At 50.2% G+C, this 14868-nt stretch overlaps 1 pseudogene; it reads left to right on the forward strand.

Annotated features, from left to right (window-relative positions):
• Positions 1–5623: 5623 nt before the first annotated feature.
• LOC145349257 (rho-related GTP-binding protein RhoG-like) lies at positions 5624–8192 on the forward strand (annotated as a pseudogene).
• The last annotated feature ends 6676 nt before the right edge of the window (positions 8193–14868 follow it).

The following is a 14868-nucleotide window of genomic DNA, read 5'->3' on the forward strand; positions in this document are numbered from 1 at the left end:
ATACTGCCAGACTTGTTGAGTTTATCCAGCTTTTTCTGAGTTCCCTGGCTGGTTTCTTCACTCGCTCACATGGCTGCAAGCTGGTGATCTGTGCCACTCAATGATTCTGCTCATGCCAGGGCAGGGAGAGGAATCATCCCAGAGTCTTTATCAGTAATCTCCCAGAGACAGATCTCACAGTGTGTATCTGTAAACGGCCCCAGCAAAACATAGAAACTAGAAGCAGGAATAGGCTATTTGGCCCTTCAATTCATTTTGATCATGGCTGATCATCAAATCGATATCCTGACACCCCCTCTGCCCCTCACCCCATCCCTCCCATATCCCTTGATCCCTTTAGCCCCAAGAGCTATATCTAATTTCTTCTTGAAATTAGACAATGTTTTGGCCTCAGCTACTTTCTGTGGGAGTGAATTCCACACATTCACCACCCTCTGGGTGATGACATTTCTCCTCACCTCAGTTCTAAAAGGTTTACCCCTTATCCTCTCACTATGACCCCTTGTTCTAGACTCTCCCACTGTCAGGAACATTCTTTCTGAATCTACCCTGTCTAACCCTGTTTGAATTTTATAAGTTTCTATGAGATCCCCTCTCACTCTTCTAAACTCCATTGAATATAATCCTAACCCACTTATTCTCTCCTTAAATGATAGACCTGCCATCCCAGGAATCAGCCTGGTAAACCTTCGATGTACACCTTCTATAGCAAGAACATCGTTTCTCAGATAAGGATGTAAAATTGCACACAATACTCCAGATGTGGCCTCACCAACACCCTGTATAACTGCAGCAAAACATCCCTCTGAGATCACTGCTACCCCTGTCTGGGTTCCTGAGCATCCCATCACTCCACCATTAGTGGCCGAACCTTCAGCTGCCCAGACACCAAGTTCTGGAATTCCCTTCCTAAAATTCTCCACCTCTTTCTACCTGTCCCTACTTTGTTCCCATCTCTTTCTCCCTCTCCCTACCTCTCGCCACCTCTTTTCCTCTGCACTTCTCTCCATCCCTCTCTCCTTTTTGTGCTCTCTCTCCCTCCCTCTTTCTCACTATCTACCTCTCTCTCTCCACCTCTTTCCATCTGCACCTATCTCTCCCTCTCTCCACTTCTCCCTCTGACTCTCTCAACCTCTCTCTATTGGGGCGGCACAGTGACACAATGGTTAGTACTGCTGCCTCACAGCACCAGGGACCCAGGTTTGTTATCTGGTTTGGGTCACTGTCTGTGTGGAGTTTGCATGTTCTCCCGTGTCTGCCTGGGTTTCCTCTGGTGCTCCGGTTTCCTCCCGCAGTCCAAAGATGTGCGGGTTAGGTGAATTGGCTGTGCTAAATTCTCCCTCATTGTACATGAACAGGCACTGGAGTGTGTCGACTAGGGGATTTTCACAGTACCTTCATCGCAGTGTGAATGTAAGCCTACTTGCGACTAATAAATATACTTTACTTTATCTCCTTCTCTACCTCTGTCTCCCCACCTCTATCCCCGTCTCTCCTACCTCTCTACATTGGAGGATTGGAGGATTGCAGATGTGGTTCCTATTTTCAAGAAAGGGAACAGGGATAGCCCGGGAAATTACCGACCGGTGAGTCTGACCTCAGTGGTTGGTAAGTTGATGGAGAGGCTTCTGAGGGACAAGATTTACGAGCATTTGGAGAAGTTTAGAATGATCAGAAATAGTCAACACGGTTTTGTCAAGGGCAGGTCGTGCCTTATGAGCCTAGTTGAGTTCTTTGAGAATGTGACTGAACACATTGACGAAGGAAGAGCAGTGGATGTGGTTTACATGGACTTCAGCAGGGCGTTTGATAAGGTCCCCCATGCAAGACTTCTTGAGAAGGTGAGAGGGCATGGGATCCAGGGGGCTTTGGCCTTGTGGATCCAGAACTGGCTTGCCTGCAGAAGGCAGAAAGTGGTTGTGGATGGGTCTTTTTCTGCATGGAGGTCGGTCACCAGTGGAGTGCCCCAGGGATCTGTTCTAGGATCCTTGCTGTTTGTCATTTTCATAAATGACCTGGATGAGGAAGTGGAGGGATGGGTTAGTAAGTTCGCAGACGATACGAAGGTTGGTGGTGTTGTGGATGGTCTGGAGGGATGTCAGAAGTTGCAGCGAGACATAGATAGGATGCAAGACTGGGCGGAGAAGTGGCAGATGGACTTCAATGCAGATAAATGTGTAGTGGTCCATTTTGGCAGGACCAATGGGATGAAGGAATACAATATCAAGGGTAAGAGTCTTAGCTGTGTTGAAGAGCAGAGGGATCTTGGGGTCCGGGTCCATAGGACTCTTAAATCGGCCTCGCAGGTGGAGGATGTGGTCAAGAAGGCGTATGGTGTACTGGCCTTCATTAATCGAGGAATTGAGTTTAGGAGTCGGGAGGTAATGCTGCAACTTTATAAGACCCTTGTCAGACCCCACTTGGAGTACTCTGCGCAGTTCTGGTCACCTCACTATAGGAAGGATGTGGAAGCTATTGAAAAGGTGCGGAGGAGATTTACAAGGATGTTGCCTGGAGCCTGGATTGGGAGGCATGCCTTATGAAGATAGGTTGAAGGAGCTGGGACTCTTCTCCCTGGGGAGACGAAGGTTGAAAGGCAACCTGATAGAGGTTTATAAGATGTTGAGAGGAATAGGTAAGGTGGATTCTCAGAGGCTATTTCCCAGGGCTGAAATGGTCGCTACGAGAGGACACAGATTTAAGGTGCAGGGAAGCAAGTGCAGAGGAGATGTTAGGGGTAAGTTTTTCACTCAGAGGGTGGTGGGTGAGTGGAATCGGCTGCCGTCAGTGGTGGTGGAGGCGAACTTGCTGGGGTCTTTTAAAAGACTTCTGGATGAGTATATGGGATCTAATGGGATTGGGGGTTATAGATAGGTCTATGGCTTAGTAGGTATAGAAGTGATCGGTGCAACTAGTGGGCCGAAGGGCCTGTTTGTGCTGTAGTGTTCTATGTTCTATATCTCTGTCCCTCTCCCTCCCTCTCTTGTGGCCTCTCCCACTCTCTGTCTCCCTGTCTTCATAACTCTATCCCTCTCTCTATCTCTCTTCTGCTTTAAGATGCTCCTTAACTCCGTGTTTCTGACAAATCTGTTGGCCACCTGTCTGAATATCTTCTTATGAGGCTCAGGCTTAAATGCTGTTTGATAATTGTTTATGTGAAGCACCTTGGGATGTTTCATGACACCAAAGGTGCTATCTAAATGCAAGTTGTTTTTATTGTTGAAACAATTGGCTGCCCTCTCTGGAGAGGACAGGAACAGCATGATGTAGATCCCTGGATTTCAATTCCTTATTTATTCATGGACATTCCAGAAATTAGAGGGAGCCGACTTCAGAGACCAAAACCTATAAGAATAGCATCAGGCCCCTCGAGCCTGCTCTATCAGTCAATAGGATTCTTGCTCATCTGATATTTCTCACATCCGCTTTCCTGCCCTTTTCCTGTAATCCTGAGTCTCTTACTGATCAAAATCTCCTCTCATCTTCAGAGCTGCCCACAGCTCTCTGTGTCAAGCAGTTCCAAAGAATCACAACCCTCTGAGAGAAGAAATCTCTCCTTATCTCAGTCTATATTGGCCCCTGTTTATTCAAAGACTATGCCCTCTGATCCTTTTAAAGGAGATGTATGAGGCAAGTCTTTTACACAGAGAGTGGTGGGTGCTTGGAACTCGTTGCTGGTAGTGGAAGCAGACATGATACTGACTTTTAAGGGGTGTCTTGACAAATATATGAATAGGATGGGAATAGAGGGATACGATCCCCAGAAGGGTAGAGGGTTTTAGTTAAGTCAGGCAGCATGGTTGGTGCAGGTTTGGAGGGCCGAAGGGCCTGTTCCTGTGCTGTAATTTTGGTTTTTGTTCTTTTCAATTATTCCTCCAATGGCCTTTGGAAAGTTATTATTGAATCTGCTTCCACCGCCCTATCAGGCAGCTCACTGTGTAAAAAAACATTCTCCTCATTTCCCCCTCTGGTTCTTTTCCTGATTCTCTCCAATCTGTGTCCCTCTAGTTACCCACCCTCCTGCCACTGGAAACACTTTCTCCTCATTTACTCCTCATCATTTTGAACCCCTCGATTAAATCTCCCCTGAACCTTTTCTGCTGTAAGGAGAAGGATTCCAGCTTCTCCAGGCTCTGCATTAACTGGAATCTCTCATTCCTGCTCCCAATGCAGTAAGTCCCCTCGCACCCTCACCATAAATCTGACATCCTTCTCGCAGTCTGGGGCCTGGGATTGGACATCATTTTCCAGCTGGGCTCTAAACAATACTGAGGGAGTGCCGCACTGTCAGAGGGTCGGTGCTGAGGGAGTGCCGCACTGACAAAGGGTCGGTGCTGAGGGAGCGCCGCACTGTCAGAGGGTCAGTGCTGAGGGAGCGCCACACTGTCAGAGGATCAGTGCTGAGGGAGTCCCGCACTGTCAGAGGGTCAGTGCTGAGGGAGCGCCGCACTGTCAGGGGGTCAGTACTAAGGGAGTGCCGCACTGTTAGAGGGTCAGTGCTGAGGGAGTGCCGCACTGTCAGAGGGTCAGTGCTGAGGGAGTGCCGCACTGTCAGAGGGTCAGTGCTGAGGGAGTGCCGCACTGTCAGAGGGTCAGTACTGAGGGAGTGCCGCACTGTCAGAGGGTCAGTGCTGAGGGAGCGCCACACTGTCAGAGGATCAGTGCTGAGGGAGTCCCGCACTGTCAGAGGGTCAGTGCTGAGGGAGCGCCGCACTGTCAAGGGGTCAGTACTAAGGGAGTGCCGCACTGTCAGAGGGTCAGTGCTGAGGGAGTGCCGCACTGTCAGAGGGTCAGTGCTGAGGGAGTGCCGCACTGTCAGAGGGTCAGTACTGAGGGAGTGCCGCACTGTCAGAGGGTCAGTGCTGAGGGAGTGCCGCACTGTCAGAGGGTCAGTGCTGAGGGAGTGCCACACTGTCAGAGGGTCAGTGCTGAGGGAGTGCCGCACTGTCAGAGGGTCAGTACTGAGGGAGTGCCGCACCGTCAGAGGGTCAGTACTAAGGGAGTGCCGCACTGTCAGAGGGTCAGTACTGAGGGAGTGCCGCACCGTCAGAGGGTCGGTGCTGAGGGAGTGCCGCACTGTCAGAGGGTCAGTGCTGAGGGAGTGCCGCACTGTCAAAGGGTCAGTGCTGAGGGAGTGCTGCACTGTCAGAGGGTCAGTGCTGAGGGAGTGCCGCACTGTCAGAGGGTCAGTGCTGAGGGAGTGCCGCACTGTCAGAGGGTCAGTGCTGAGGGAGTGCCGCACTGTCAGAGGGTCGGTGCTGAGGGAGTGCCGCACTGTCAGGGGGTCAGTGCTGAGGGAGTGCCGCACTGTCAGGGGGTCAGTGCTGAGGGAGTGCCGCACTGTCACTATCTTTCAGATGTGATGTTAAATGGCATGTGTTCATAAAATATCCCAAAACCACCAGTTACGAGAAGAATTCTCCTTGGTGTCCTGGTTTCATTTGTATCTGTCAATTAGTATCAGGTGATCAGGTTATTCTCCTTGCGTTGTATGAGGGATCTTGCTGTGCACAGTCTGACTGTAACATTCCCTGTATTGTAACAGTGATTATATTTCCGAATGTATTCACTGGCTGTGAAGCACTTTAACATGTGCTGAAGTTGTGAAATGTACATTTGGGTGTTAATTTCTGCTTGAATTGATTGCAGGAGATTGGAGGGAGCTGTCCGAAGGATGGTGACCATCAAGGTGATGTTACTGGGCAATGAACTGGTGGGAAAGACTTCGCTGATTGTCTGCTTAACCACCGGAACCTTCCCCAGGGACAGCGTGCCAACCGTCTTCGATACAGTCAGTACCCAGATAACGGTGGAGGATCGGATGGTCATCCTGAACTGTGGGACACAGCGCCGCAGGAGGAACACCGACTCTCCATCCGTCAATTCTACTACCCCCCAGACGGACATCTCATTATCTGCTTCTCCATCTGTGACCCCAGGTCCTTCGACAATGTCTGGATGACTGGTATCCTGAGGTGAAGCGCCATCGTCCCCAACGTGCCAGTGTTACTGGTCGGCACAAAGAAGGACCTCCGACACGACCCAGCCACTGTCCTGAGCCTGCTCAAGCGGGAGCTGGCACCGGTCAGTTTCCAGCAGGGTGCCAGTCTCGCCAGGAAGATCAAGGCGGTGAAGTACGTGGAATGCTCAGCGCTGCTTTGTGAGGGCGTGGTTGAGGTGTTTGAGGAGGCGATTCGCGCCGTCCTGCATAAAAACCACAGAAAGCGCACCAGGAGCTGCGTGCTGACATAACAGCACCACCCAGCGTGCCACAGACCCAATGCCTTCTTCATTTCATTGCACTAACTCCTTAACAGACAGCAAAACCTTAGAGAAGACTTTGACAATGATCTGGAATCTTCTAAACTGTGGACACCCATGCTTCATCTGAGTTCCAGACTGAAATTTCCCAAAGCAGAAATATCTGTCATTTGTCTGCTGGTGTGGCACCCCACCAATCTCCAGCAGGAACCACCAAACTCCAGCAGGAAACATCAAACACCAACAGGAACCATTGAAGTCCAACAGGAACCCCAAACTCCAACAGGAACCACCAAACTCCAACAGGAAGACCCTTGACCAGCAGAACATTTCCTGCCATTGACCATTACCTGAGCAGGCCAGTGACACTGCAGTAATGTTTGATACCAGTTCCAGCCTATTGCCAATTTGATTCAACCAGTTTTCCAATTGAAAATGGACAGCTCCAGTCTTTGACGCTGCCCAGCTAATGGAACTGGCCATCGGTCAAAGGATACAAGGAGTCACTGAGTTCTCAGCAATGAGGGACATGAAGCCCAAGATATCGGGGATTACAAACCTTCTAAAATTACCCTGGAGATCCCAAAATTAAAGAACTAATTAATCTTCAGGAAACTGCTGAGAGACAGAACAAGGGAGAAAATTAATTCAGATATTAAAAATATGTTTATTATAAAAATATTGGACATGAATGTGGCTGGGAAGTCAAGAATTAGCTAAGCGACTGATGAGATTCTGTTTGTTTTAACATTGAAAACACATGAATAGGAGCAGGAGATAACCATTCAGCCCATCAAGCCTGCCCCATTATTCAATAAGACCTTGGTTGACCTTCTACCTCATCCCACCTCCCTGCACATCACCTAATTTCCTGAGTGCCCAAGAATCTATCAGTCTCTGTCTTGAACATAGTCAGTGAATTAACACCCACAACATCTGAAGGACAGAATTCTAAAGATTCCCATCCTCTGAGTGAAGAAATTTCTCCTCATCTTGGTCCTAAATGATTGGCCCCTCATCCTGAGACTGCGCTTCATGTTTTAGATTCCCCACCCAGCTGAAGCAATTTCTCAGTGTCTGCCTGTCAAACCCCCTCAGAATATTCTAAGTTTCAACAAGACCATCTCTTGTTCTACTAAACTCTAAGTCCAAACTACTCCTTCTCTCCATGCAAGACAACATCTTCACCCCAACAAGTAGTTTTCTGTTGACTGTGGGTTTGCTTACAGAAGGAGGCCAATCGGCCCATCATGCCCTTTCCGGCCCTTTGGAATAACTGTCCCATTACTCCCACTCCCAGCTCTGTTCCCATTGGTCCATTGCCTCTTGCTCCCACACTCCCCTCATTGGTCATTTGCTAAGCCCATGATCATGGTGCCTTGCCTTCCCAGCCAAATGGAAAACACTTGTGGGTTTCCTCTGACAATCCAAAGACATGCTAGAAAGGGTATCGGCCTTGCTAAATTCTCCCTCAGTGTACCCAAACAGTGCCAGAGTGTGGTGACTAGGGGATTTTCACAGTAACTTCATTACAGTGTTAATATAAGCCTACTTGTGACTAATAATAAGCTAAACTGATCAGCACGGGAAATACATACGGTTTACGGAGATAGAGCCTGAGATTGTTGTCAGTGCCTTCTGCACTGTAGGGATTCTACAGCAATTTGATGAACCAATTAATTGAATTGTTGAATGAAGCTAAAAATTATTTTGAATGAACCCACACCCCCTGTGATGTTTCTCCTTTGTTGTTCAGAACAGTATCCAGACACGATGGGTTGAATAGTCTCCCCACTGCTATGTCAGGAGTTTAATCTTCAATTTGTGGGATTCCTGGACATCCTTTGGGGAACTGGCACCTGCTGGATGTCTATTTGGAGAGGAACTCTAACACTGCAGGCACCAGTTTACACTGTCGAAGAAATATTAGAGTTAAAACAATGGTCGGCAGTCAGTCACGTTGGGGGATTGTCCAGAACTCTCCCTCCCTAACACTGCAAACAACCCCCCCCCCCTCCAATCTTCCTTTTGCAAACCCGCCCCTCCCCCACCCGCACCCCAGCAAACCCTCCCTCCCCCAGCAAACCCCCCCTCCCCCCAGCCAAACCCTCCCTCCCCCAGCCAAACCCTCCTCCCCCAGCAAAACCCCCCCTCCCCCAAGCAAAACCCCCCCCTCCCCCTCTCCCAGCCAAAAACCCCCCCTCCCCCTGCAAACCCCCCCTCCCCCAGCAAACCCCCCCCTCCCCCTCCCCCAGCAAACCCCCCCCTCCCCCTCCCCCAGCAAACCCCCCTCCCCCTCCCCCAGCAAACCCCCCCTCCCCCTCCCCCAGCAAACCCCCCCTCCCCCTGCAAACCCCCCTCCCCCAGCAAAACCCCCCCTCCCCCAGCAAAACCCCCCCCCTCCCCAGCAAACCCCCCCTCCCCCAGCAAACCCCCCCCTCCCCCAGCAAACCCCCCCCTCCCCCAGCAAACCCCCCCCTCCCCCAGCAAACCCCCCCTCCCCCAGCAAACCCCCCCCTCCCCCAGCAAACCCCCCCCCTCCCCCAGCAACCCCCCCCCCCTCCCCCAGCCAAACCCCCCCCTCCCCCTCCCCCAGCAAACCCCCCCCTCCCCCTCCCCAGCAAACCCCCCCTCCCCCTCCCCCAGCAAACCCCCCCTCCCCCTCCCCCAGCAAACCCCCCCCCTCCCCCTCCCCCAGCAAACCCCCCCTCCCCCTCCCCCTCCCCCAGCAAACCCCCCCCCTCCCCCCTCCCCCAGCAAACCCCCCCCTCCCCCTCCCCCAGCAAACCCCCCCCTCCCCCTCCCCCTCCCCAGCAAACCCCCCTCCCCCACCCCCAGCAAACCCCCCCTCCCCCTCCCCCAGCAAACCCCCCTCCCCTCCCCTCCCCCAGCAAACCCCCCCTCCCCTCCCCTCCCCCAGCAAACCCCCCTCCCCTCCCCTCCCCCAGCAAACCCCCCCTCCCCTCCCCCAGCAAACCCTCCCCTCCCCCAGCAAACCCCCCCCTCCCCTCCCCCAGCAAACCCCCCCTCCCCTCCCCCAGCAAACCCCCCCTCCCCTCCCCCAGCAAACCCCCCCTCCCCTCCCCAGCAAACCCCCCTCCCCTCCCCTCCCCCAGCAAACCCCCCCTCCCCTCCCCTCCCCCAGCAAACCCCCCCTCCCCTCCCCCAGCAAACCCCCCTCCCCCAGCAAACCCCCCTCCCCCTCCCCCAGCAAACCCCCCTCCCCCCTCCCCCAGCAAACCCCCCCTCCCCCTCCCCCTCCCCCAGCAAACCCCCCCTCCCCCAGCAAACCCCCACCTCTCCCTCCCCCCGCTCCCCAAACAACCCTCGTTCCCCCACCCCAGCAAACCGCCCTCCCTACTCCAGCCCCGCCCCCTCTCCTTCCCGCAGCCCTCGCCTCCTCCGCCCCGAACACACACACAGTGATTGACCAATCACAGAATTCCCCACCATAACCTGCCGGCAACAGGCAATGAAACGTTATGATTGGCTGACTATAATCACGGTGCCCAGACAATGGCGAGTGTTGATTGGCTGGACCCAAGAACTTTCCAGAATCCGACCCGGGAGAAACCATTCCTGCCCCCCGGGGGGGGCGGAAAACAGCATCTGTCACTGCTACAACAACAACTGATATTTATATAGCCATTTAAAAACCAAATAAAATGCCTTTAACACAGTAACAAAGGAAATTCAAACAAGCTTATGAAAGAATGATTTTTCTTTGTATTAAAGATGATTTGTACCTGCACCACAATGAGTGGCCTCTTCACTTGCACAGGGTTACTCTGGGAGGTTTTGTTCAGTCTGCTGCTGAGGAAGAACCAAATGGAGCAAAAGCTGTTCAAACCAGAATTCCCCTGAGAAAGGAAAGGAACAGCTATGACAGGATTACTGAGCAGAATGTTTCTGGGGGTGAGAGATTACTGTTTACACTGGATAGTGATATTTCATTTATCTAGCACCTTTCACATAATCTTTATTCATTTGTAAGACATGGGCATCACTGGTTGGCCAGTATTTATTGCCCATTCCTAGTTGCCCTTGGAGGGCAGTTGAGAGTCAACCACATTGCTGTGGCTCTGGAGTCACATAGAATCCTACCGTGCAGAAGGAGGCCATTCAGCCCATCGAGTCTGCACCAACAACAATCCCCACAACTCTATACATTTACCTGAGTTAGTCCCCCTAACACTAAGGGGTAATTTAGCCTGGCCAATCCACTTAAGCACAGTAAGAAATTTCACAACACCAGGTTAAAGTCCAACAGGTTTATTCAGTAGCACTTAACCCACATTTTTGGACTGTGGGACATGTAGGCCAAACCAGGTAAGGATGGCAGATTTCCTTCCTTAAAGGACACCCATGAACCAGATGGGTTTTTCCAACAATTGACAATGGTTTCATGGTCATCACTCAATTTTCTTTATTTTCTCTCTTTTCAAATTCAAATTCTGCCATCTGCCATGGCGGGATTCGAACCCAGGTCCCCAGAACATGAGCTGAGCCGAGTTTCTAGATTAATAGTCTCATGATAATCACCTTACCTGAAATAAAACACCTGAAGGCATTGTCACCAAATCCCATGAAAGTCCTCAGGAACCGGTGACCAAAAGCTCGGTCAAAGAGATCAATTTAGGTAGACCGGGGTAGGTTTACGGAGGGAATTCCAGAGCTCGGGGTCCAGGCAGCTGGAGGCACGGCCACCAATGGTGGAGAGATTGAAATCGAGGTTGCTCAAGGACGTGGAAGGAGTGCAGAGATCTGGGAGGGGCTGGAGGAGATCACAGAGATTGGGAGATTGAAGCTATGAAAGAGTTCGAAAACAACAAGAAGGAGAACTTTAAAGGCCCTCCTGGAACAGGAACCAGTGTGGGTCAGTGAGCACAGCAGATGGCGGGGAGTGGAGGGGGGTGGGGGGGCGGGGGTGCGGGGAACAGGAGCCAGTGTGGGTCAGTGAGCACAGCGGGTGGCATGGGCAGCGGGGATGGGGGGGAAACAGGAGTCAGTGTGGGTCAGTGAGTGCAGGGGAGAAACGGGAGATCATGTGGATTATTGAGCACAGGGCGTGATAGAAGAATGGGGCTGGATGTGAGTTAGGACGTGGTTAAGACACATTACGACAGTTTTGGATAAGCCAGGTTTACAGAGGACGGGAGAAGGAATCCTAAGATAGAAAAGTTGAGATTGTTCTCCTTAGAGCAGAGAAGGCTAAGTGGGAGAATTAATAGGGATTTTTAAGTCTCAAATTTTTAAAAGATATTTATAGAATCATGGAGCCCTACAGTGCAGAAAGAGGCCCTTTGGCCCATCGAGTCTGCACCGAACACAATCCCACCCAGGCCCTACCCCCATATCCCTACATATTATACCCACTAATCCCTCTAACCTATGCATCCCTAGACACTAAGGGCAATTTCTTAGCACGGCCAATCAACCTAACCGCACATCTTTGGACTGTGGGAGGAAACTGGAGTACCCGGAGGAAACCCATGCAGACATGAGGAGAACGTGTAAACTCCACACTAGACAGTGACCCGAGCCAGGAGACAAACCCAGGACCCTGGAGCTGTGAAGCAGCAGTGCTAACCCACTGTGCTACCGTGGCACCCATTCATTTATTCTTGGGATGTGGGTGTCATTGGCTGGCCATTGTTTATTGCCCTTTTTGAAGGTGGTGCTGAGCTGCCTTCTTATCTGCTGCAGTCTGTGTGGTGTAGGTACATCCACAGTGTTGTTACATCCACAGTGTTGTTAGGGAGGGAGCTCCAGGATTTTGACCCAGCAACAGTGAAGGAATGGCGATATATTTCCAAGTCAGGATGGTGAGTGACTTGGAGGGAAACATCCAGGTGGTGGTCTTCCCAAGTATCTCCTGCTGTTGTCCTTCTAGATGGTAGAGGTCATGAGTTTGAAAAGTGCTGCACCAGGATGTAATGATTTGATGGTGATGTCATTTGGGTGTTGCACAGGCTGCTGTTAAATTTTAGTTTGCAACCAATGGTCTGCAATCCTGCAACATCCAGAAGTGAGTGGTGATGGACAATTAAACAATTCAAAGAACAAACAAAGAACAAAGAAAATTACAGCAAAGGAACAGGCCCTTCGGCCCTCCAAGCCTGCACCGACCAGGCTGCCCGACTGAACTAAAACCCCTATGCTTCCGGGGACCATATCCCTCTATTCCCATTCTATTCATGTACTTGCCAAGACGTCCCTTAAAATTCACTACCGTATCTGCTTCCACTACCTCCCCTGGCAACGAGTTCCAGGCACCCACCACTCTCTGTGTAAAAAATCTGCCTTGTATATCTCTTTTAAAACTTGCCCCTCGTACCTTAAATCTATGCCCCTGGAGGCTCAAGAAATGGCAAAGGCCCTGATAATATTCCAACAATAATACTGAAGACTTGTGTTCCAGAACTTACCACTCCTCTAACAAAATTGTTCCAGTACAGTTACAAGAATGGCAAAGAACCACAGTGTAATGTCTTACTATGTTAGGGGGCAGTAGATTTTAAATAAAAAGAAGAAAGATGTGGTTTGCACATGTTCATTCAAAGTAACAGGCAATAGGTTTTTACCTGCAGATTACAAACTAAAATTAAGCAGCTAGCCTCTGCAACACACTAATGACATCACTATCAAGTCATTCCATCTCTGCTTTTATATTCAATGCCTTGCTCACTAAAGGAAAACATTCCATGTGCTCTCTTTAACATCTTACCCACCTGTCCTGCCACCTTCAGGGACCTGTGGACATTCACTCAAAGCTCTCGCACTACCTCGATCCCTCTCAATATTTTCCTGTTTATTCAGTATTTCCCTCGCTTTGTTTGCCCTCCACAAATGCATTTCCTCACAATTTTCCAGATTGAATTCCATTGAGAGATCCGTGGATAGTTTATGGATGGAAAGGTTTGGTTTAGGTTAGAGGGTCATTGTTTTTTTAACTGGTCAGCGCAACATCGTGGGCCGAAGGGCCTGTTCTGCGCTGTAATGTTCTATGTTCTATGTTCTATTTGCCACTTCTCCGCCCACTCACCCAAACCATTGATATAATTCCGGAGTTCACAGCTATCCTCTTCACTGTCAACTAACGGACAATTTCTGTGTCATCTGCAAATTTCCCCTTCATGTCCCCCACATTTGAATCTAAATCATTAATAAATCCATCAAACAGCAAGGGCCCCAACACTGAGTCCAGTGAACACCACTGGAAACCGCTTTCCATTCACAAGAACATCCATTGATCATTACCCTTTGTTTCCTATTTCTGAGCCAATTTTGGATCTAACCTGTCCACTTTTCCCTGTATTCTATAAGATCTCACTTTTCTGACCAGTCTGCCATGTGGGACCTTGTCAAATACCTTATTGAAATCCATGTAGACAGCATCCACTGCACAACCCGCATCAATCATCCTTGTTCCTTACTCAAAAAAATCTATTAAGTTAGTAAGACGCGACCTTCCCCTAACAAAACCATGCTGACTATCCCTGATCAACCTGTGCTAAGTGACAGTTTATCCTGGCTCTCAGAACTGTTTCCAATAATTTGCCCACCACCAAAGTCAAACTGCCTGTCCTGTAATTTTCTGACCTATCCCTCGCACCAATTTTAAATTATGTTCACAGACCTAACCAGCATCTACCTGACAATGTGGAAAATTACCCAGGTATGTCCTGTCTACAAGAAATAGGATAAATCCAACCCGGCCAATTACTGCCCCATCAGTCTACTCTCGATCATCAGTAAAGTGATGGAAGGGGTCATCGACAGGGCTATTAAGTGGCACTTATCCAGCAATAACCTGTTCACGGATGCTAAGTTTGGATTATGCCAGGGTCACTCAGCTCCTGACCTCATTACAGCGTTGGTTCAAACATGGACAAAAGCACTGAGAATTTCAGAGGTGAGGTGAGAGTGACAGCCCTTGACATCAAGGCCACATTTGACCAAGTGTAGCATCAAGGAGCCCTAGCAAAACTGGAATCAGTGGGTATCAGGGGACAAACTCTCTGCTGGTTGGAGTCATACCTGGCACATAGGAAGATGGTTGTGGTGGTTGAACATAACGTAGAACAGTACAGCACAGTACAGACCCTTCGGCCTTTGATGTTGTGCCGAGCTACGCCGAAACCCAAGATCAAACTATCCCACTCCCTCTCATCCTGGTGTGTTTCATGTGCCTATCCAATAACCGCTTGAAAGTCCCTAAAGTGTCCTATTCCTCTATCACAGCAGGCAGTGCATTCCACACCCCAACCACTCTCTGAGTAAAGGATCTACCTCAGACATCCCTCCTATATCTCCCACCATGAACCTTAAAGTTAACGGCTACATTCACCCAAGGAATAGTCTCTGAATGTCCACTCTATCTATACCCCTCATCATTTTATAAACCTCTATTAGGTCGCCTGTCATCCTCCTCCGCTCTAAAGAGAAAAGCCCAGCTCCCTCAACCTTTCCTCATAAGACCTACCCTCCAAACCAGGCAGCATCCCAGTAAATCTCTGCACTCTCTCCAGTGCTTCCGCATCCTTCTTATAGTGAGGTGACCAGAACTGCACACAATATTCCAAATGTGGTCTCACCAAGGCCCTG

Source organism: Carcharhinus amblyrhynchos, chromosome 10 (assembly GCF_965287045.1).
Source record: "Carcharhinus amblyrhynchos chromosome 10, sCarAmb.v2.hapA, whole genome shotgun sequence".
NCBI lineage: Eukaryota > Metazoa > Chordata > Chondrichthyes > Carcharhiniformes > Carcharhinidae > Carcharhinus > Carcharhinus amblyrhynchos.